Source organism: Triticum urartu, chromosome 2A, assembly GCF_056163025.1.
Source record: "Triticum urartu cultivar PI428250 chromosome 2A, HENAU_Tu73, whole genome shotgun sequence".
Classification (NCBI taxonomy): domain Eukaryota; kingdom Viridiplantae; phylum Streptophyta; class Magnoliopsida; order Poales; family Poaceae; genus Triticum; species Triticum urartu.
In genome coordinates, this window is record NC_141874.1 from 421,270,057 (window position 1) to 421,291,120 (window position 21,064).

The following is a 21,064-nucleotide window of genomic DNA, read 5'->3' on the forward strand; positions in this document are numbered from 1 at the left end:
AGGATTTGCTAGATTTGGGTGAGATATTATGCTTCCCCTGTATCCCCAACACCTGATTGCATAACCGGAAAGGTTCGGGAGTTTCATAGGTGGGAATTCTTGTAGCTCTAGTTCTTCTTCCACGGATATTTGGTTTGAGATTGGGATTTCTTACCGAGTATTCGTTCTTGATCCGTACCTTGCTGATTTATTTCTCTACCTAAATTCTAAGTGGCTTCTCAATTTATGGATATGTGACCATTTCAAGAGGAATGCATTCGTTCATTTTGTTCGGATGTGAAGACTATATGTTGCAATTTTCATTCCGTTGGATTCAGCTTCATTTTATCTATCAATGTGCTAATGGATGTCACCCTCTTCAGGATGGCTCCCGCTAAGAGCACCAATCAGAATCAGGATCCGCCACCACCTCCACCTCCTCCGGAGGCATCGCAAGCTGTGATGGCCGCAACCAATGCAAACACGCAGTTGATCATGCAAATTCTTCAAGAGCGCAATCAAGCAAATCAAGGCAACCAAGGCAACAATCAGAATCACTTTGCGACACTCAACCAGTTCCTTGCTAACGGGCCAAATACTTTCAGCAATTGTGTTGATGCAACTGATGCTGACGATTGGCTCATGGATCTGTGCAAGCATTTCGAGTGCAGTAATGTCAGGCCTGAGGACTTTGTCAAGTTCGCTTCCTTCCAACTCAAAGACCAAGCCGTAGAGTGGTTCTAGCAGTACAAGGATTCCAGAGGAGGACGTGTGATTACCTGGGATGAATTCCATCAAGATTTCAGAGCTCATCATATCCCTCAGAGCGTGGTTGAAAGCAAGCGTGAGGAATTCCGCAACCTGAAGCCAGGCTCTTTGTCTGTCTATGACTAAAACAAGTTGTTCCAAAAGCTCGCCCGCTTTGCCAAGCAAGACATAACTGATGAGAAAAGCATGATATACCAGTTCAGGGGTGGTCTCAGGGAAGAAATTCAGCTAGCTCTTGTCCTCTTTGAGCCTTTGAGGTACGATGAGTTCTACAACATGGAATTGAAGCAAGAGGCTGCTCAACTGAGGTGTGATGCTTCCAAGAAGCGAGTCAGAGATGCTACTCCTTCTTCCTCTACTCAAGTGGCCAAGTAGCAGAAGTATTGGCTTCCTCCTCCTCCGTTTCGTCAGCCGTATCAGAAGAGCAAAGGTGGCAGTGGATCTTCCCACCCACCCAACCCTGGCTTTCAGAACAAGACTTCGTCTCAAGCTCCAAGATCGAGTGCTCCGTACCACCTTCTGCTTTCAGAGGTCACGTGCAACAAGTGCCAACAGAAGGTTCACTATGCCAACAAATGCTTCAATCACAGGCGTCTTCCTCCTCCTCCTCCTGTGAGATCGACAAGTACAGCTGTGGTCAAGCATAACACCAAGTCCGCCAAGGTCAACTTGCTGAATGCAGCTCAGACAGAGGACTCGCCAGATGTGATTATGGGTAACCTTCCTGTAACCGATGTTCCTGCAAGAGTTCTTTTTGACACTGGTGCATCTTTATCATTTTTATCGAAGCCTTTTGCATCCATGCATGATGTGCATACTATTGATTTGCCTAAGCCGATAGCGGTTTCTTCTTCGGGTTTGTTCATGAACACCAAAATGATGGCTCCGGATGTTACTATCACCTTGGGTGATTACAAGTTCCTTTCTTCTCCTATGGTTCTTGGTAACTCGGATATTGATCTTATTCTCGGGATGGATTGGCTTTCTAAGCACAAGGCACATCTTGATTGTGCAGCCAGGCAGATTCAGTTGACTCATTCGTCTGAGGATGTAATTGTCTTTGTCGCTCGGGTTGATACAATCCGTCTGTTTTCTCTCAATGAGAAGGGTGAACTGGATGCTATCTCGCAAATTCCATTCGTTTGCGGATATCAAGACGTCTTTCCAGAAGAGATTCCAGGAATGCCTCCACATCGGCCAGTTGAATTCGTCATTGATCTTGAGCCTGGCAAGGAACCAGTGTGCAAGCGTCCTTACAAGTTCGGACCTGAAGAGTTGAAGGAGCTGGAGAAGCAACTCGATATTCAAGAGAGAATGGGTCTCATCTGGCCTAGTTCTTCTCCGTGGGGTTGTGGTGTTCTTTTTGTGAAGAAGAAAGATGGAACGGACCGACTTTGTGTTGATTACCGTCCACTGAACAAGAAGACCATCAAGAACAAATATCCACTTCCCAACACCAACAAGCTGTTCGAACAACTCAAAGGTGCCCAAGTATTCTCCAAGCTTGATCTCCATATGGGTTATCATCAGATTCGAATCCGTGAACAAGATATTCCCAAGACGGCTTTCAGGACAAGCTATGGTTCATATGAATACACTGTCATGTCTTTTGGCCTCGTCAACTCTCCTCCGACTTTCTCTCGCATGACGAACTTCATCTTCAATGCCTACACCAATGACTTCGTTTTGGTCTATCTCGACGACATTCTGGTTTTCTCGAAGAACAAGGAAGATCATGCCAAGCACTTGCGTTTGGTACTCGATAAACTGAGGGAACACCAGTTCTACGCCAAGTTCTCCAAGTGCAAATTTTGGCTCGATGAGGTTCTTTATCTTGGTCATATCATCTCTGCGAAGGGCATTGCGGCGAATCCTGAGAAGGTGTCTGCAATTGTGAATTGGGAACCTCCTCAGAACGTGAAGCAACTCTGTAGCTTCCTCGGTCTCGCAAGCTACTGCCGAAGATTCATTGAAAACTTTTCTAAGATCGCGAAGCCTCTCTCAAATCTTCTCCAGAAGCACGTCAAGTACGTTTGGTCTCCGGAGTGTGACATTGCTTTCAACACTTTGAAAGAGAAATTGATCACTGCTCCAGTTCTGACTCCGCCTGATGAATCCAAACCATATGAGGTCTTTTGTGATGCCTCTCTCCAAGGTCTTGGTGCAGTGTTGATGCATGAGAAGAAAGTTGTTGCTTATACCTCTCGCCAGTTGAAGCCCAATGAGAAGAACTACCCCACTCACAATCTTGAGTTGGCGGCAGTTGTGCATGCTCTTTTGACTTGGAGACATCTCTTACTGGGAAGAAAAGTGGACATCTTCACTGAACACAAGAGTCTCAAGTACATCTTCACTCAGCCTAATTTCAACCTTAGGCAGACTCGATGGGTCGAAATGATTCAAGACTATAATCCAAGTATCGAGTATACTCCAGGCAAGGCCAATGTGATTGCTGAAGCATTGAGCAGGAAGGCTTACTGCAACAGTCTTATTCTCAAGCCTTATCAACCCGAGCTTTGTGAAGCTTTCCGCAAACTTAATCTGCAAGTTGTTCTTCAAGGTTTCCTCGCCAACCTTCAAGTCTCTCCTACCTCGGAAGACCAGATTCACCAAGCCCAGCTTCTTGATGCTATGGTGAAAAAGGTGAAGATTGGGATTGCCAAGAGTCAACCCAAGTACAAGTGCTACCGCCTTGATGACAAGGATACTCTCTTCTTCGAGGATCGTATTGTTGTACACAAAGGTGACCTCCGTAAAGTGATCATGAACGAGGCTCACAATTCTCTCCTCTCCATCCACCCTGGGAGTACGAAGATGTATCAGGACCTCAAGCAGGCTTATTGGTGGACTCGAATGAAGCGCGAGATTGCTCAGTTCGTGAATGAATGTGATGTCTGCAGAAGAGTGAAGGCAGAACACCAAAGACCAGCTGGTCTCCTCCAACCTCTTGCCATTCCAGAGTGGAAGTTTGACCACATTGAAATGGACTTCGTGACTGGGTTTCCAAAGTCCAAGCATGGCAATGATGCTATATTCGTTTTCATTGACAAGCTCACTAAAGTGGCTCACTTTCTGCCTATCAAAGAGTCAATCACTGCAGCTCAATTGGCGGAACTCTATACCTCTCGGATTGTCTCTCTGCACGGTATTCCTCAAGTGATCTCTTTAGACCGTGGCAGCATCTTTACCTCCATGTTTTGGGATTCTTTTCAGAAGGCCATGGGCACCAACATCCGCTTCAGCACAACTTTCCATCCTCAAACTAGCGGTCAAGTCGAGCGTGTCAACCAGTTTCTTGAAGATATGCTCAGGGCTTGTGTGATCTCCTTCGGCATGAAGTGGGAGGATTGTCTTCCATATGCTGAATTCTCCTACAACAACAGTTTTCAAGCAAGTTCGGGCAAGGCCCCATTTGAAATTCTGTATGGCGGGAAGTGCCGTACCCCTCTCAACTGGTCTGAAACCGGTGAACGTCAGCTTTTGGGTAATGACTTAATCACAAAGGCAGAGGAAATGTGCAAAGTCATTCGAGATAACCTCAAAGCAGCTCAATCCCGCCAGAAGAGCTACTATGATAATAAGCACCGTGATTTGGCTTTTGAGATCGGAGATCATGTTTACCTCCGCGTCTCTCCTATGAAAGGTACTCGTCGCTTCGGTATCAAAGGGAAGCTTGCCCCCAGATACGTGGGACCTTTCAAGATTGTCAGCAAGAGAGGCGATCTCGCCTATCAACTCGAGCTTCCTTCAAACTTTGCAAATGTTCATGACGTGTTCCATGTCTCTCAGCTCCGAAAGTGCTTCAAGACTCCTGATCGCACCGTCAACTTCGAGGACATTGAGCTCCAAGAAGATCTCTCCTATCATGAGCACCCCGTTGCTATTCTTGAAGAGACTAAACGCAAGACTCGCAACAAGTCAATCAAATTCCTCAAAGTCAAGTGGTCACACCATTCCGACCGTGAAGCTACCTGGGAACGTGAGGATCACCTCCGTTCTGAGTACCGGCGTTCTTTCAGTCCTAGATCTCGGGACGAGATCCTTTCGTAGTGGTGGAGTGTTGTAACACCGCGGATATGACTTACCCAATATGTACTCCAACTCTTGCCGTTTCCGGCATTAAGTTATTTTATTTTCTCGTTTTCGGGTTTTTGTCTCCGTGTGTTGTTGTCGTTGTCATGCATCTCATATCATGTCATCATGTGCATTGCATTTGCATACGTGTTCATCTCATGCATCCGAGCATTTTCCCTGTTGTCCATTTTGCATTCCGGCGCTTCGTTCTCCTCCGGTGGTCATTTCTACCTTTCTTTCGTGTGTGGGGATTAAACATTTCCGGATTGGAACAAGACTTGCCAAGCGGCCTTGGTTTACTACCGGTAGACCGCCTATGAAGTTTCGTATCATTTGGACTTCGTTTGATACTCCAACGGTCAACCGAGGGACCGAAAAGGCCTCGTGTGTGTTGCAGCCCAACACCCCTCCAAGTTGGCCCAAAACCCATCAAAACCCTCTCCATCATCTAGAGCGTTCGATCACGATCGCGTGGCCGAAAACCGCACCTCATTTGGACACTCCTAGCTCCGTCTACCTCTATTTAAAGACCCCCCGAAATCCGGATCTCCTTCTCCCCCGAAACCCTAGCCCTGCTCCATCCGCGCGCCGGACATGTCCGTTCCGTGCCGGACACTTCGCGCCACCGCCTCCACGCCAATCGTGTGGCGCCACGTGGCGCGCCGCCACTCCCTCCACCGCCGGCCCGGGAAGCCCAGGAGGGGCCCCTGAGGCCCGTTGCCTTCCGCCGCCGCCCGCCCATCTTCCTGAGGCCCGGCCTCTCGTCCGCCGAGGCGCGCCGCCCGCCGGCCGCCCTCCGCCGCGCTGCCGCGCCGGCTCGCCGCGCCGGCGCGTGCCTCCCTGCGTTGTTTCCTAGTGATCCGTGCCTCTTTTGAGGATGATCAGTAAGGATGTTTTGTTAATCTTGTAGTGCTATATCCATCCATGTCTTTGTTTGCAATAATGGAGCACCTAGCTTGAGTCAATCGAGCTCTACTTTTGTCATTTCGTGAATCTGGGCAGATTGTCTACTTGTTAGCGATTGTGCCGAGGATGGTGTAGTTGATCCGTGCATGCTATGTTATTGTTCTTGCCATGTATAGCTTGTATTTTGTGTATTCTTGATGGGTGTATGCTTAGATGGTCATGACTTGTTCCGTAGTGAGTGCATCGAGTTCGTAAACATGCCTACTTGATATCTGTTTTCAGCATGCTCCAGTTTTCACTAAGTCCGAGAACTGATTATGTTTTTGCCATGTTCTCATGCTTGCAAATGTATTTTCTGTTCCCTTTTGGCTCAAGGTCACTAAGGGACTTTTGTTAAGCTCTTTGAGTATCTCCATGCCATGCTTTACTTTGCCATGTTCAGGTCCTGTAGCATGTAGTTTTTTTGCTGCAAAGAGTGCTACCTGATCTGAAATTCCAGACAAGTGTTAATTTCACTAAGTCTGAGATCTGTTTGTCAAATGCATTTTTGCCATGCTTGTTTGAACCTGTTAATGGATGAATTGGCTGTAGCTCAGTGCTAGACTTTTGTTAAGCATCATGAATGGATTCCTGCCATGTATTTTTATGCCATGTTTGGGTGCTGTACCATGTTCATCTCGTTGCATTTAGATGGCTACTTGCTGTAAATCGCAGAACGTGGTCATATTTGAATTGCAAGCCATTTCCAAACCGTAACTCCGATTCCGGCGTTTTTTATATCTTTTTCAAGCGATTTCATCTCATCTTTCCAGTGGCACACTTGGATTTCCAAGTTGAGGCCAGGTTCATTTATTCCCCGTCACATCTTGCATATGCATCCCGCATCGCATCCCGCATAGCATATCATCCTTACATCATATTGTTTGAGCTTTGCACGTGGTTGATTGTGTCCTTGTTGCTTGTTTGTCTTGTTTGGGTAGAGTCGGGAGACGAGTTAACTAACGAGGAGCCCGTTGGGTTTGCTTTCAAGGATCCAGTCAACTCTGACAACTTTGCAGGCAAGATGATCATACCCTCGAAATCAATACTATCTTTGCTTTGCTAGATGCTCGGTCTTTTGCTATGCCTATGCTACGATGCCTACCACTTGCTTTCAAGCCTCCCAAATTTCCATGTCAAACCTCTAACCCACCATGTCCTAGCAAACCGTTGATTGGCTATGTTACCGCTTTGCTCAGCCCCTCTTATAGCATTGCTAATTGCAGGTGAAGATTGGAGACTGTTCCTTGTTGGAACATTATTTACTTGTTGGGATATCATTATATTGCCATGTTATCTTAATGCATCTATATACTTGGTAAAGGGTGGAAGGCTCGGCCTCTCGCCTAGTGTTATGTTCCCGGATTTTGCGTTCCTTATGCAGTTGGGTTATAATGGGAACCCCTTGATAGTTCGCCTTGATTAAAGCTTTTCCAGCAATGCCCAACCTTGGTTTTACCATTTGCCACCTAGCCTCTTTTTCCCTTGGGTTTCCGGAGCCCGAGGGTCATCTTATTTTAGCCCCCCTGGCCAGTGCTCCTCTGAGTGTTGGTCCAACCGAGCGATGTCCGGGGCTACCAGGGGCAACTCTGGGCTGGCCTACCCGACGTCTTGCTCATCCGGTGTGCCCTGAGAACGAGATATGTGCAGCTCCTATCGGGATTTGTCGCCACATCTGGGTGGTGTTGCTGGATTTGTTTTAACCTGTCGAAGTGTCTTGAAGAAAAGAGGTACCGAGTCTGATCGGAACATCTCGGGAGGAGGTCTATTCCTTCGTTGACCGTGAGAGCTTGTCATGGGCTAAGTTGGGACTCCCCTGCAGGGATTTGAACTTTCGAAAGCCGTGCCCGTGGTTATGGGCAGATGGGAATTTTTTAATGTCTGGTTGTAGATAACTTGAACCTTAACTTAATTTAAATGAATCAACAGTGTGAGTTGCCGTGATGGTCTCTTCTAGGTGGAGTCCGGGAAGTGAACACGGTGTTGGAGTAATGCTTGCCGCAGGTTGCCCCCTAGTTGTTCGACCGTGCTTTGCCTCCTCTTCTCGCTCTCTTTTGCGAATAGGTTAGCCATCATATATGCTAGTCGCTTGCTGCAGCTCACATATTTACCTTGCCTTACCTATTAAGCTTAAATAGTCTTGATCGCGAGGGTGCGAGATTGCTGAGTCCCTGTGGCTCACAGATTACTTCCAAACCAGATGCAGGGACTGATGATTCCGCTCCAGGTGACGCGCTCGAGCTCAAGTGGGAGTTCGATGAGGACTCTCAACGATACTACGTGTCTTTCACTAATGATCAGTAGTGGTGCCCAGTTGGGGGTGATCGGGACCGTGTCACATGTTGGGTTATCTTTTATTTTGGCGCCGTAGTCGGGCCATGAGTGTTTGAATGATGTAATGTTATTTATGTACTTTGATTGACGTGGCAAGTGTAAGCCAACTATGTTATCTCCCCTTTTATTATCTATATTACATGGGATGTTGTGAAGATTGCCTAACTTGCGACATATGCCTTCAATGCGATTATGTCTCTAAGTCGTGCCTCGACACGTGGGAGCTATAGTCGCATCGAGGGTGTTACATGCCTGTAGTGAAGGATTACCCAGATGTATTTCCATAGGAACTACCAGGAATGCCCCCGGATCGATACATTGAGTTTTTGATAGAGGTATTGCCAGGCACCGGACCAATATCAAAGAGACCATACCGGATGCCCGTGATAGCACATTTATGCAGATAATTTTTAAGCCTTTTTTGCATCTCAGGTTAAACATTTGACCACAATAATTACTTATAAAATATTCATTCTTACAGAAATGTTCCTATTATGATATTTCTTACAACACTTCTCCATATTATGCAGAATTGGTGCATTTAGGCACCCAATCTTCATCAAAAGTGCTTCCAACACTAAAGCAGGGATCAACTTGGAGAAGAGTTCAGTTCTAAAGGGGGCAAAACTGAAAAGAACCAGAGGAAATGTCTGGTGGCACACGTGAGAGGAACCGGTGGCTGGCGTGACCGGCCAGACGGCTGTCTGTAACCACGCGCGGCTGGTTCTTCTCGCGACTAACCCACCACACTAGATCGAGGCCAGAGAGAGGGCATCGACCAGATCCACCATAACAAAGAAAAACAGGGGAGCAAGACTCTTTTCTCTCGCTACTCACCACCACGGTGCTCACCTACCACTAGATCTACAGCAACGAAGAAAACATGGGATCGAGGGGAACGAGAGCGTGGACCAGATCGAGGGTTTCGGGAGGCTTGCGGTGTGACTGATCCACCGCAAGGCCTCTCCTTCCTGACCTGCAACCTCTGCTGCTTCTCTTCACCACTAACGTTCGCGCTTCGCTGCTCCAACTCCGACGACTACTGCCGTGGCATCTCCTCGACACCAACAGCAGGACGCCGAACTCCTGGTCATGGTCTGCTCCAGGTGGTCGGCTGACTTCCCGCGAAGGCTGCCGCGATTCCTTCTCAAAGCCGGGCCTTCCACTGCTGATCTTCACCAAGACTTCTTCACCATGCTGCAGCTCTATCCCAAGGATCCTCTGTTGCTACTCTTCTTTGCCTGCAACATCTAGAACTTTGAATCGAAGATCGTCAAGACCCATAGGCCGTGAACCTCTCTCTTCTCTTGTTCTTGTTCTCTGAATATATGCACTATAGGGTCTGAAATTTACTCTGTTACCTGTGCACTTTTGCTGAATCTTCATGTATCCTTGCTGAATTGTTGTGACCCTTTGCTGGATATTGAGTTAGTAGTTATTTTCCTGCGAGCTATTGTCACTTTAATTGGTTGCATGAGTTGTGTGTGATGTCTAAACCATCTTCCATCTGCTAGTGTTACTTGTCTGTTTGATTACACGAAAGCCACTAAATAGAGACAATCTTGTCTCTGAACCCTTTACCTTTGTTGCATATTATTTGGTTTTACCTTGTGCCAGTGGCTGCTTGTTATCACTACGGTTTGATCCATCTGCTCCGTTGTTCTGAATGTTTCGAATGTGTGCTTCAAAGTTCTAGATCCATGTGGAGAACACGACATCCGTAGTTTGGGCGTCAAAACCCTGCTATATTATACTTGATCATTTTGGCGCCGTTGCCAGGGATCTAAATTTCATTAGTACATTAGTAGAAGCAGATCAGGATTTATTTTAGGCAACTAACCATTTCCTAACATTGGCTGCAGTTTTGAGAGAGACTAGCATGTGTCAATTTTAGGAACTTTACAGGAAATTGTCTTATGCTTCAACCTAAATATTCACTAGAGCCATTTGATCCAGAAATTGAAAGGACTTTATTGAGGAGAAGAAGAGAGAATCAAACGTTGTTTCAAGTTGCCGAAACTTTGCAAGATCAAGAAGAAGAAAAGATGACTGATCAAGTACCTTCGCTCAGGGACTTGTGGATCCCAAGAGATCATGGGATACTAGGAGAAATGGTGCAACCAATTATTCAGGCAAACAATTTTGAATTGAAGCCTGCTCTGATTAACATGGTACAACAGTCCAGATTTGGTGGAACAGCTTTAGAAGACCCACATGAGCATATAAGGACTTTCTTGGAGTATTGTAACACCCTCAAGCAAAATGGAGTTTCACCGAGTGCTATCAGATTATCACTCTTCCCATTTTCCTTGAGAGATGGAGCAAGAGTATGGCTTCACTCATTGCCTGAACATATGAAAGATACTTGGGAGACTTTATTGCAGACATTTCTTGAGAGATACTTTCCACCCACAAAAGCTGCCGAATACAGGGACAAGTTAACAAGGTTTACTCAATATGATGGAGAAAGTTTGTATGACGCATGGCAAAGATTCAACTCTTTAATCAGAATGTGTCCCCATCATGGTTTGGAAAGATGGCTGGTGTTACAAACCTTTTACAAAGGACTGTCCACTCAGACCATAGCTTTTGTCGATTCTGCTGTTGGAGGAGGAATCGTGAACAAAACCCTTGATGAAGCATTTGCATTGATTGAAAGTATGGCGTCCCATCATTTCCAATGGTCAAGTGAAAGAGCAATAACACCACCACATCCTGGTGTGTATAATGTGTTTGCAAATGATAGCATGGCGGCTCAGATTGACATCTTGAACAAGAAGATGGATAGTATCATGTCAAATTGCATCGGTACATCTGTAGCTTCAGTAAGTGTGCCTCAAATGTGTGATGTATGTGGCCAAGCAGGTCATCCTTCAACAGAATGTACCTTCTATTCAGCAATTGGATCATCGGTTTCAGAAGTAAGTTATGCCCAAGGTCAAGGTCCATTCTCAAACAGCTACAATCCTTCTTGGAGGAACCATCCAAACTTGTCGTACAAGAACAATCAATCATGTGCAAGTGGATCGACAGTACAAGGAAATCGACCACCAAATCATCGAAGTCAATTTCAAGTGCCGAGGCAGAATGAACAACAAAATGTTCAGCCAAATGGAATGGAGGAAATCATGAAGATGCAGTTGGAATTAATAAACAAGATGACAAATGAAGTTAATAGCTTAAAAGATTCTATTAAGATGCTTGTGAGAAAAATGGATAGTATGGTGGGAGAAAATGAAGGAAGGTTGCCTGCTCAACCAATTCCAAACCCGAAAGCTCACGCTGGGGCAATATCTTCAGTTGATGAAGTGACTACAAGGAGTGGAGTTACGATAGGACCATCACTTCCTATTCCGAAGACATATGTGCCTCCTGCTATGAGGCCAAGTTCATCCGGAACTCCACCTTCAACATCATCAGAGAAAATAAAGGAGAAAGAAGTTGATATCCAAATCGAAACTGAAGTCGAATTCCCTGGTTTTCAAACAAGAGCTGGTTCTTTGCCAAAGGAAGCAATAACAACCAGCAACATTCCCTTTCCTGAGAGGTTCAACAAACACAAAGATGACAAGCAATTTGCCAAATTTTTGGAAACTATGAAAGGAGTTCAGATTACTATTCCTATTCTTCAGGCTATCTTGCATGTTCCGATGTATGCCAAATATTTCAAGGAATTATTAACAAAGAAAAGAAGCATGTATGAGCCAGAAGTAGTTACTCTATCAAAGGAATGCAGGGCAATAATTCAGAATTCCATGCCTGAAAAATTGGATGATCCAGGAAGTTTTTGTGTACCATGTGTTATTGGAAACAAAACTTACAGTGCACTATGTGACTTGGGCTCAAGTGTTAGTGTGTTACCACATTCAGTTAGCAAAAGGATGTTCTTGGGAGAATTGAATCCAACATCCATAACTCTTCAGTTGGCCGACAGAACATATAGGAGACCTGTTGGGATTCTTGAGGATGTTCCAATCAAAGTTGGGAAGTTTGCTTATCCGGTTGACTTTGTAGTGCTAGATATGGAGGACAAGAGTGAGTCTGTGATTCTTGGAAGACCATTTTTGGCCACAGCTGGTGCACTTATTGATGTCCAACAAGCTAAATTGAGCTTGAGGTTCGGAAATGAAAAGGTGGAGTTTGACATGAAGCATGCAACACATGTTCCTCAAGGAGAAGAACATTGTTACAGAATTGATACATTACAAAAATGTGTGGAAGAAGGTTATGAAGAGAGGTATGGAAGTATTTGTTGTGAAGTAGTTGAGGAGGACAATAGTGAAATTAGATACGAGGAAATCAGACCTGTGAGCATGTTGGAAAGTAGTGCAAGGTCATTAGAGAAGATGCAACCAAGGCAAATAGAAATGAAACAACTTCCGGAAAGTTTGAAGTATGCATTCTTAGACAATGAAAACCAGTGGCCAATTATTGTAAACAGTGAGTTGACGGAAATGCAAATAAAAGGGCTTCAAGCAATTTTGCAAAAGTACAAGGATGTTATTGGATATTCGATCGATGATATGAAAGGGATAAATCATGTTGTCTGCTCTCACAGGATTTAGTTGAAAGAAAGTAGTGTGCCAATTAGAGAAAGTCAAAGAAGGTTAAATCCTCATTTGCAAGAGGTTGTCAAAAAGGAGATTCTTAAATTGCTCTCTGCTGATATCATATACCCAATTTCGGACAGCGAGTGGGTGAGTCCCATTCACATGGTGCCCAAAAAAGGAGGAATAACTGTCATTGAAAACGAACAAGGGCAAACTATTCCTTTACCATTTTCCTTTACCATTTATTGACCAAAGTCAAAGAATGTCACAGGGTGGAGAATGGTCAATGATTTCAGAAAGTTAAATGAAGTAACAAGGAAGGACCATTTTCCTTTACCATTTATTGACCAAATGCTGGAAAGGCTTGCTGGGCATGAATATTTCTGCTGCTTAGATGGGTATTCAGGATTCTTGCAAATCCCAATTCACCCGGATGATCAAGACAAAACAACTTTGACTTGCCCATACAGAACATTTGCTTACAAAAGACTAGCTTATGGACTTTGTAATGCACCCCCAACATTTCAAAGGTTTATACTCTCTATATTCTCAGATATGATGGGAATCAAAGTGGAGGTGTTCATAGATGATATTACAGTCGTTGGAAAAAGTTATGAAGATTGCTTGAATAATCTGGTAGCAGTTATTTAGAGGTGTTCAGAACACAATCTAGTCCTAAACTGGGATAAGTGTCAGTTTCTTGTAAGGGAAGGAATTATTTTGGGACATTTGGTATCTAAAAGAGGAATTGAGGTTGATCAAGCAAAAGTCGAAGTAATATCAAAACTTCCACCACCTGTAAATGTGAAGGGAGTGAGGAGCTTTTTGGGACATGCTGGGTTCTACAGAAGATTCATAAAGGATTTCTCCAAGATAGCCAAACCTCTCACTAATCTCCTTAACAATGATGTTAAGTTCAACTTTGATGCGGAATGTGAAAAATCCTTCAACCTGCTCAAGGAAGCATTGGTCACGGCTCCAGTAGTGCAACCCCCTGACTGGGAATTACCATTTGAGATAATGTGTGATGCAAGCGACTTTGCTGTAGGTGCAGTACTTGGACAAAGAAAAGGAAAAGATTTGCATGTCATATACTATGCTAGCAAAACACTTGATGATGCTCAAGCTAATTATATAACCACCAAAAAGGAGTTGCTGGCAGTAGTGTATGCCTTTGACAAATTCAGGCAATATCTTGTGGGATCTCATTGTGTAGTTTACACAGACCATGCTGCAATCAGATATTTACTCAGCAAGAAAGAAGCTAAGCCAAGTTTAATTAGATGGATACTCCTGCTTCAAGAATTTCATGTGGAAATCAAGGACAAGAAAGGAGCTGAAAATTTTCTGGCAGATCACTTGTCGAGATTGCAAAACAATGCCTACTTGGTAAGAGTCGAAGTCTCTGTGCTTACCTGTTGGAAATATGCCCTAGAGGCAATAATAAATTAGTTATTATTATATTTCCTTGTTCATGATAATCGTTTATTATCCATGCTAGAATTGTATTGATAGGAAACTCAGATACATGTGTGGATACATAGACAACAGCATGTCCCTAGTAAGCCTCTAGTTGACTGGCTCGTTGATCAATAGATGGTTACGGTTTCCTGACCGTGGACATTGGATGTTGTTGATAACGGGATCACATCATTAGGAGAATGATGTGATGGACAAGACCCAATCCTAAGCCTAGCACAAAGATCGTGTAGTTCGTATGCTAAAGCTTTTCTAATGTCAAGTATCATTTCCTTAGACCATGAGATTGTGCAACTCCCGGATACCGTAGGAATACTTTGGGTGTGCCAAACGTCACAACGTAACTGGGTGGCTATAAAGGTACACTACAGGTATCTCCGAAAGTGTCTGTTGGGTTGGCACGAATCGAGACTGGGATTTGTCACTCCGTGTAAACGGAGAGGTATCTCTGGGCCCACTCGGTAGGACATCATCATAATGTGCATAATGTGACCAAGGAGTTGATCACGGGATGGTGTGTTACGAAACGAGTAAAGAGACTTGCCGGTAACGAGATTGAACAAGGTATCGGGATACCGACAATCGAATCTCGGGCAAGTATCGTACCACTAGACAAAGGGAATTGTATACGGGATTGATTGAATCCTCGACATCGTGGTTCATCCGATGAGATCATCGTGGAACATGTGGGAGCCAACATGGGTATCCAGATCCCGCTGTTGGTTATTGGCCGGAGAGTTTTCTCGGCCATGTCTGCATGACTCCCGAACCCGTAGGGTCTACACACTTAAGGTTCGATGATGCTAGGGTTATAGGGAATAGATATACGTGGTTACCGAATGTTGTTCGGAGTCCCGGATGAGATCCCGGACGTCACGAGGAGTTCCGGAATGGTCCGGAGGTAAAGAATGATATATAGGAAGTATGGTTTTGGCCACCGGAAGTCTTCCAGGCATCACCGGTAGTGTACCGGGACCACCGGAGGGGTCCGGGGGTCCACCAGGTGGGGCCTCCAGCCCCGGAGGCCTACATGGGCCAATAGTGGGAAGGGACCAGCCCCTAGGTGGGCTGGGGCGCCTCCCACCAAGGCCCATGGCGCCTCCAAAAGGGGAGGGGGGCAAACCCTAGGGCAGATGGGCCCTAAGGCCCACCCCAGGTGCGCCTCCCCCTCTCCCCCTTGTGGCCGCCACCCAGATGGGAGCTGGGGGCTGCCGCCACACCTAGGGAGGGAACCCTAGGTGGGGGCGCAGCCCCTCCCCTTCCCCTATACATACTTGAGGTATTGGAGGCTGCAAGACACACGAGTTCCTCTCCTTCTTGGCGCAGCCCTACCCCTCTCCCTCCTCGTCTCTTGCGGTGCTTGGCGAAGCCCTGCTGAAGTACCACGCTCCTCCACCACCACCATGCTGTTGTGCTGCTGCTGGATGGAGTCTTCCCCAACCTCTCCTTCTCCCCTTGCTGGATCAAGGCGTAGGAGACGTCACCGGGTTGTACGTGTGTTGAACACGGAGGTGCCGTCCGTTCGGCACTAGGATCATCGGTGATTTGGATCACGACGAGTACGACTCCATCAACCCCGTTCTCTTGAACGCTTCCGCTTAGCGATCTACAAGGGTATGTAGATGCACTCTCCTTCCCCTCGTTGCTGGTCTCTCCATAGATAGATCTTGGTGACACGTAAGAAAATTTTGAATTTCTGCTACGTTCCCCAACAGTGGTATCAGAGCTAGGTTTATGCGTATTTTCTATGCACGATTAGAACACAAAGTAGTTGTGGACGTCGATATTGTCAATTTACTTGCTGTTACTAGTCTTATCTTGATTCGGCGGCATCGTGGGATGAAGCGGCCCGGACCGACCTTACACGTACTCTTACGTTAGACTGGTTCCACCGACTGACATGCACTAGTTGCATAAGGTGGCTAGCGGGTGTCTGTCTCTCCCACTTTAGTCGGATCGGATTCGATGAAAAGGGTCCTTATGAAGGGTAAATAGCAATTGGCATATCACGTTGTGGTTTTTGCGTAGGTAAGAAACGTTCTTGCTAGAAACCCATAGCAGCCACGTAAAACATGCAAACAACAATTAGAGGACGTCTAACTTGTTTTTGCAGGGTATGCTATGTGATGTGATATGGCCAAAGGATGTGATGAATGATATATGTGATGTTTAGATGATCAAGTTCTTGTAATAGGAATCACAACTTGCATGTCGATGAGTATGACAGCCGGCAGGAGCCATAGGAGTTGTCTTAATTTATTTATGACCTGCGTGTCAACATAAACGTCATGTAATTACTTTACTTTATTGCTAACCGTTAGCTCTAGTAGTAGAAGTAATAGTTGGCGAGACAACTTCATGAAGACACGATGATGGAGATCATGATGATGGAGATCATGGTGTCATGCCGGTGACGATGATGATCATGGAGCCCCGAAGATGGAGATCAAAAGGAGCAAAGTGATGATGGCCATATCATGTCACTATTTGATTGCATGTGATGTTTATCATGTTTTTGCATCTTATTTGCTCAGAACGACGGTAGTAAATAAGATGATCCCTCATTAAAATTTCAAGAAAGTGTTCCCCCTAACTATGCACCGTTGCGAAAGTTCGTCGTTTCGAAGCACCACGGGACGATCGGCTGTGATAGATTCTTACGTTCACATAAAACGGGTGTAAGCCAGATTAACACATGCGAAACACTTAGGTTGACTTGACGAGCCTAGCATGTACAGACATGGCCTCGGAACACAAGAGACCGAAAGGTCGAGCATGAGTCGTATGGTAGATACGATAAACATGAAGATGTTCACCGATGATGACTAGTCTGTCTCACGTGATGATCGGACACGGCCTAGTTGACTCGGATCATGTAATCACTTAGATGACTAGAGGGGTGTCTATCTGAGTGGGAGTTCATAAGATGAACTTAATTATCCTGAACATAGTCAAAAGGTCTTCGCAAATTATGTCGTAGCTCGCACTTCAGTTCTACTGTTTAGATATGTTCCTAGAGAAAATTTAGTTGAAAGATGGTAGTAGCAATTATGCGGACTAGGTCCGTAAACTGAGGATTGTCCTCATTGCTTCATAGAAGGCTTATGTCCTTAATGCACCGCTCAGTGTGCTGAACCTCGAACGTCGTCTGTGGATGTTGCGAACATCTGACATACACGTTTTGATGACTACATGATAGTTCAGTGCGTAATGCTAAATGGTTTAGAATTGAGGCACCAAAGACGTTTTTGAAACATCGCAGAACATATGAGATGTTCCAAGGACTGAAATTGGGATTTCAGGCTCGTGCCCACGTCAAGAGGTATAAGACCTCCGACGATTTTCTTAGCCTGCATAATAAGGGAGAAAAGCTCAATCTTGAGCTTGTGCTCAGATTGTCTGAGTACAACAATCATTTGAATCGAGTGGGAGTTGATCTTCCAGATGAGAGAGTGATGTTTCTCCGAACTCATTACCACCAAGCTGCTAGAGCTTCGTGATGAACTATAATATATCAGGGACATATATGATGATCCTTGAGATATTCGCAATGTTTGACACCACAAAAGTAGAAATCAAGAAGGAGCATCAATTGTTGATGGTTGATGAAACCACTAGTTTCAAGAAGGGCAAGGGAAAGAAGGGATACTTCATGAAACGGCAAATCAGCTGCTGCTCTAGTGAAGAAACCCAAGGTTGAACCCAAACCCGAGACTAAGTGCTTCTGTAATAAGGGGAACAGCCACTGGATCAGAATTACCCTAGATACTTGGTAGATGAGAAGGCTGGCAAGGTCGATAGAAGTATATTGGATATACGTTGTGCTAATGTGTACTTTACTAGTACTCCTAGTAGCACCATGGTATTAGATACCGGTTCGGTTGCTAAGTGTTAGTAAACTCGAAATAAAAGGCTGCGGAGTAAACGGAGACTAGCTAAAGGTGAGCTGGCGATATGTGTTGGAAGTTTTTCCCAAGCTTGATGTGATCAAGCATCACACGCTCCCTCTACCATCGAGATTGGTGTTTGCGTTGAGCATAGCCATGATTGGATTATGTCTATCGCAATATGGTTATTCATTAAGGAGAATAATGGTTACTCCGTTTATTTGAATAATACCTTCAATGGTCTTGCACCGAAAATGAATGGTTTATTGAATCTCGATCGTAGTGATACACATGTTCATGCCAAAATATATAAGATAGTAATGATAGTACCACCTACTTGTGGCACTACCACGTAAATCATATCGGTATAATACGCATGAAGAAGCTCCATGTTGATGGATCTTTGGGCTCACTCGTTTTGAAAAGTTTGAGACATGTGAACCATTTCTATTGGTGTATATGCATGAAGAAAATCCATGCAAATGGACCGTTTGGACTCACTTGATTTTGAATCACTTGAGACATGCAAATCATACCACATGGGCAAGATGACTGAAAGCCTCGTTTTCAGTAAAATGGAACTAGAAAGCAACTTGTTGGAAGTAATACATTTTGATATGTGCAGTCCAATGAGTGCTGAGGCGTGTAGTGGATATCGTTATGTTCTTACATCACAGATGATTTGAGTAGATGTTGAGTATATTTACTTGAAGAATCATGAGTCTGAATTATTGAAAGGTTCAAGTAATTTCAGGATGAAGTTGAAAGATCGTCGTGACAACAGGATAAAATATCTATGATATGATCATAGAGATGAATATCTGAATTATGAGTTTGGCACAGAATTAAGACATTGTGGAAATTGTTTCACAACTAATATAGCCTGGAACACCATAGTGTGATGATGTGTCCGAACTCATAACTGCACCCTATTGGATATGATGCATACCATGATGTCTCTTATTGAATTACCATGATAGTTTATGGGTTAGGCATTAGAGACAACCACATTCACTTTAAATAGGGCACCACGTAATTCCGATGAGATGACACCGTATGAACTATGGTTTAGAGAAACCTAAGCTGTCATTTCTTAAAAGTTTGGGGCTGCGATACTTATGTGAAAAAGTTTCAGGCTGATAAGCTCGAACCCAAAGCGGATAAATGCATCTTCATAGGACACCCAAAACAATTGGGTATACCTCCTGTCTCAGATCCGAAAGCAATAAGGGATTGTTTCTAGATTCGGGTCCTTTCTCGAGGAAAAGTTTCTCTTGAAAGAATTGAGTGGGAGGATGGTGGAAACTTGATCAGGTTATTGAACCGTCACTTCAACTAGTGTATAGCAGGGCACAAAGAGTTGTTCCTGTGGCACCTACACCAATTGAAGTGGAAGCTTATGATATTGATCATGAGACTTCGGATCAAGTCACTCCCAAACCTCGTAGGATGACAAGGATGCGTACTACTTCATAGTGGTACGTAATCCTGTCTTGGAAGTCATGTTGCTAGACAATAATGAACCTACGAGCTATGGAGAAGCGATGGTGGGCCTGGATTCCAAAATGGCTCGAGGCCATATAATCCGAGAGAGGATCCATATATGAAAACAAAGTGTAGACTTTGGAAGAACTACTTGATGGTCGTAAGGCTATTAGGTACATATGGATTTTAAAAGGAAGACGGACAATGATGGTAAGTATCACCATTAAGAAAGCTCGACTTGTCGTTAAGATGTTTTCCGACAAGTTCAAGGAGTTGACTACGATGAGACTTTCTCACTCGTAGCGATGCTAAGAGTCTGTTGGAATTATATTAGCGATTACTGCATTATTTATGAAATCATGCAGATAGGATGTCAAAACATTGTTTCCTCGATGATTTTCTTGAGGAAAGGTTGTATGTGATACAACCGGAAGGTTTTGTCAATCCTGAAAGATGCTAATAAGTATGCAAAGCTCCAGCAATCCTTCTAAGGACTGGAGTAAGAATCTCGGAGTTGGAATGTATGCTTTGATGAGATGATCAAAGATTTTGGGTGTATACAAAGTTTATGAGAAACTTGTATTTCCAAAGAAGTGAGTGGGAGCACTATAAAATTTCTGATGAAAATATGTTGTTGACATATTGTTGATCAGAAATGACGTAGAATTTCTGGAAAGCATATAGGGTTATTTGGAAAGTGTTTTTCAATGGAAAACCTGGATTAGGCTACTTGAGTATTAAGCATTAAGATCTATAAGGATAGATCAAAACGCTTAATAGTACTTTGAAATGAATACATACCGTGACAAGATTTTGAAGGAGTTCAAAATGGATCGGCAAAGAAAGAGTTCTTGGCTGTGTTATAAGGTGTGAACATTGAGTAAGACTCGAAACCTGACCGCGGCAGAATAGAGAGAAAGGACGAAGGTCATCCTCTATGCTTTGGACGTAGGCTCTATAGTATGTTGTGCTATGTACCGCACCTAAAGTGTGCCTTGCCATGAGTCAGTCAAGGGGTACAAGAGTGATCCAAGAATGCATCATAGCACAGCGGTCAAAGTTATCCTTAGTAACTAGTGGACTAAGGAATTTTCTCAATTATGGAGGTGGTAAAAGAGTTCGTGGTAAAGGGTTACGCCGATGCAAACTTTGACACTAATCCAGATTATTCTGAGTAGTAAACTGGATTCATACAGTAGAAACAGTTATTTGGAATAGCTCCAAATAGAACGTGGTAGCTGCATCTAGGAGCTGACATAGGGATTTGTAAAGCACACACGGATCTGAAAGGTTCAGACCTGTTGAATATAACATCTCTCACAAGCATAACATGATCAAACCCAGAACTCATCGAGTGTTAATCACATGGTAATGTGAACTAGATTATTGACTCTAGTAAACTCTTTGGGTGTTAGTCGCATGGGGATGTGACCTTGAGTGTTAATCACATAGCGATGTGAACTGGATTATTGACTCTAGTGCAAGTGGGAGGCTGTTGGAAATATGCCCTAGAGGCAATAATAAATTAGTTATTATTATATTTCCTTGTTCATGATAATCGTT

The 21,064-nt window shown here is 44.4% G+C and overlaps 1 non-coding gene and 1 pseudogene across 1 annotated transcript; both read right to left on the bottom strand.

Moving 5' to 3' along the window:
- The window catches only part of LOC147985325 (uncharacterized), a 304,154-nt pseudogene that overhangs the window by 10,128 nt on the left and 272,962 nt on the right, over positions 1-21,064 (bottom strand).
- On the bottom strand, positions 10,524-10,630 carry LOC125541844 (small nucleolar RNA R71). The gene has a single exon (XR_007297689.1). It is a non-coding gene; the product is annotated as a small nucleolar RNA R71 (small nucleolar RNA).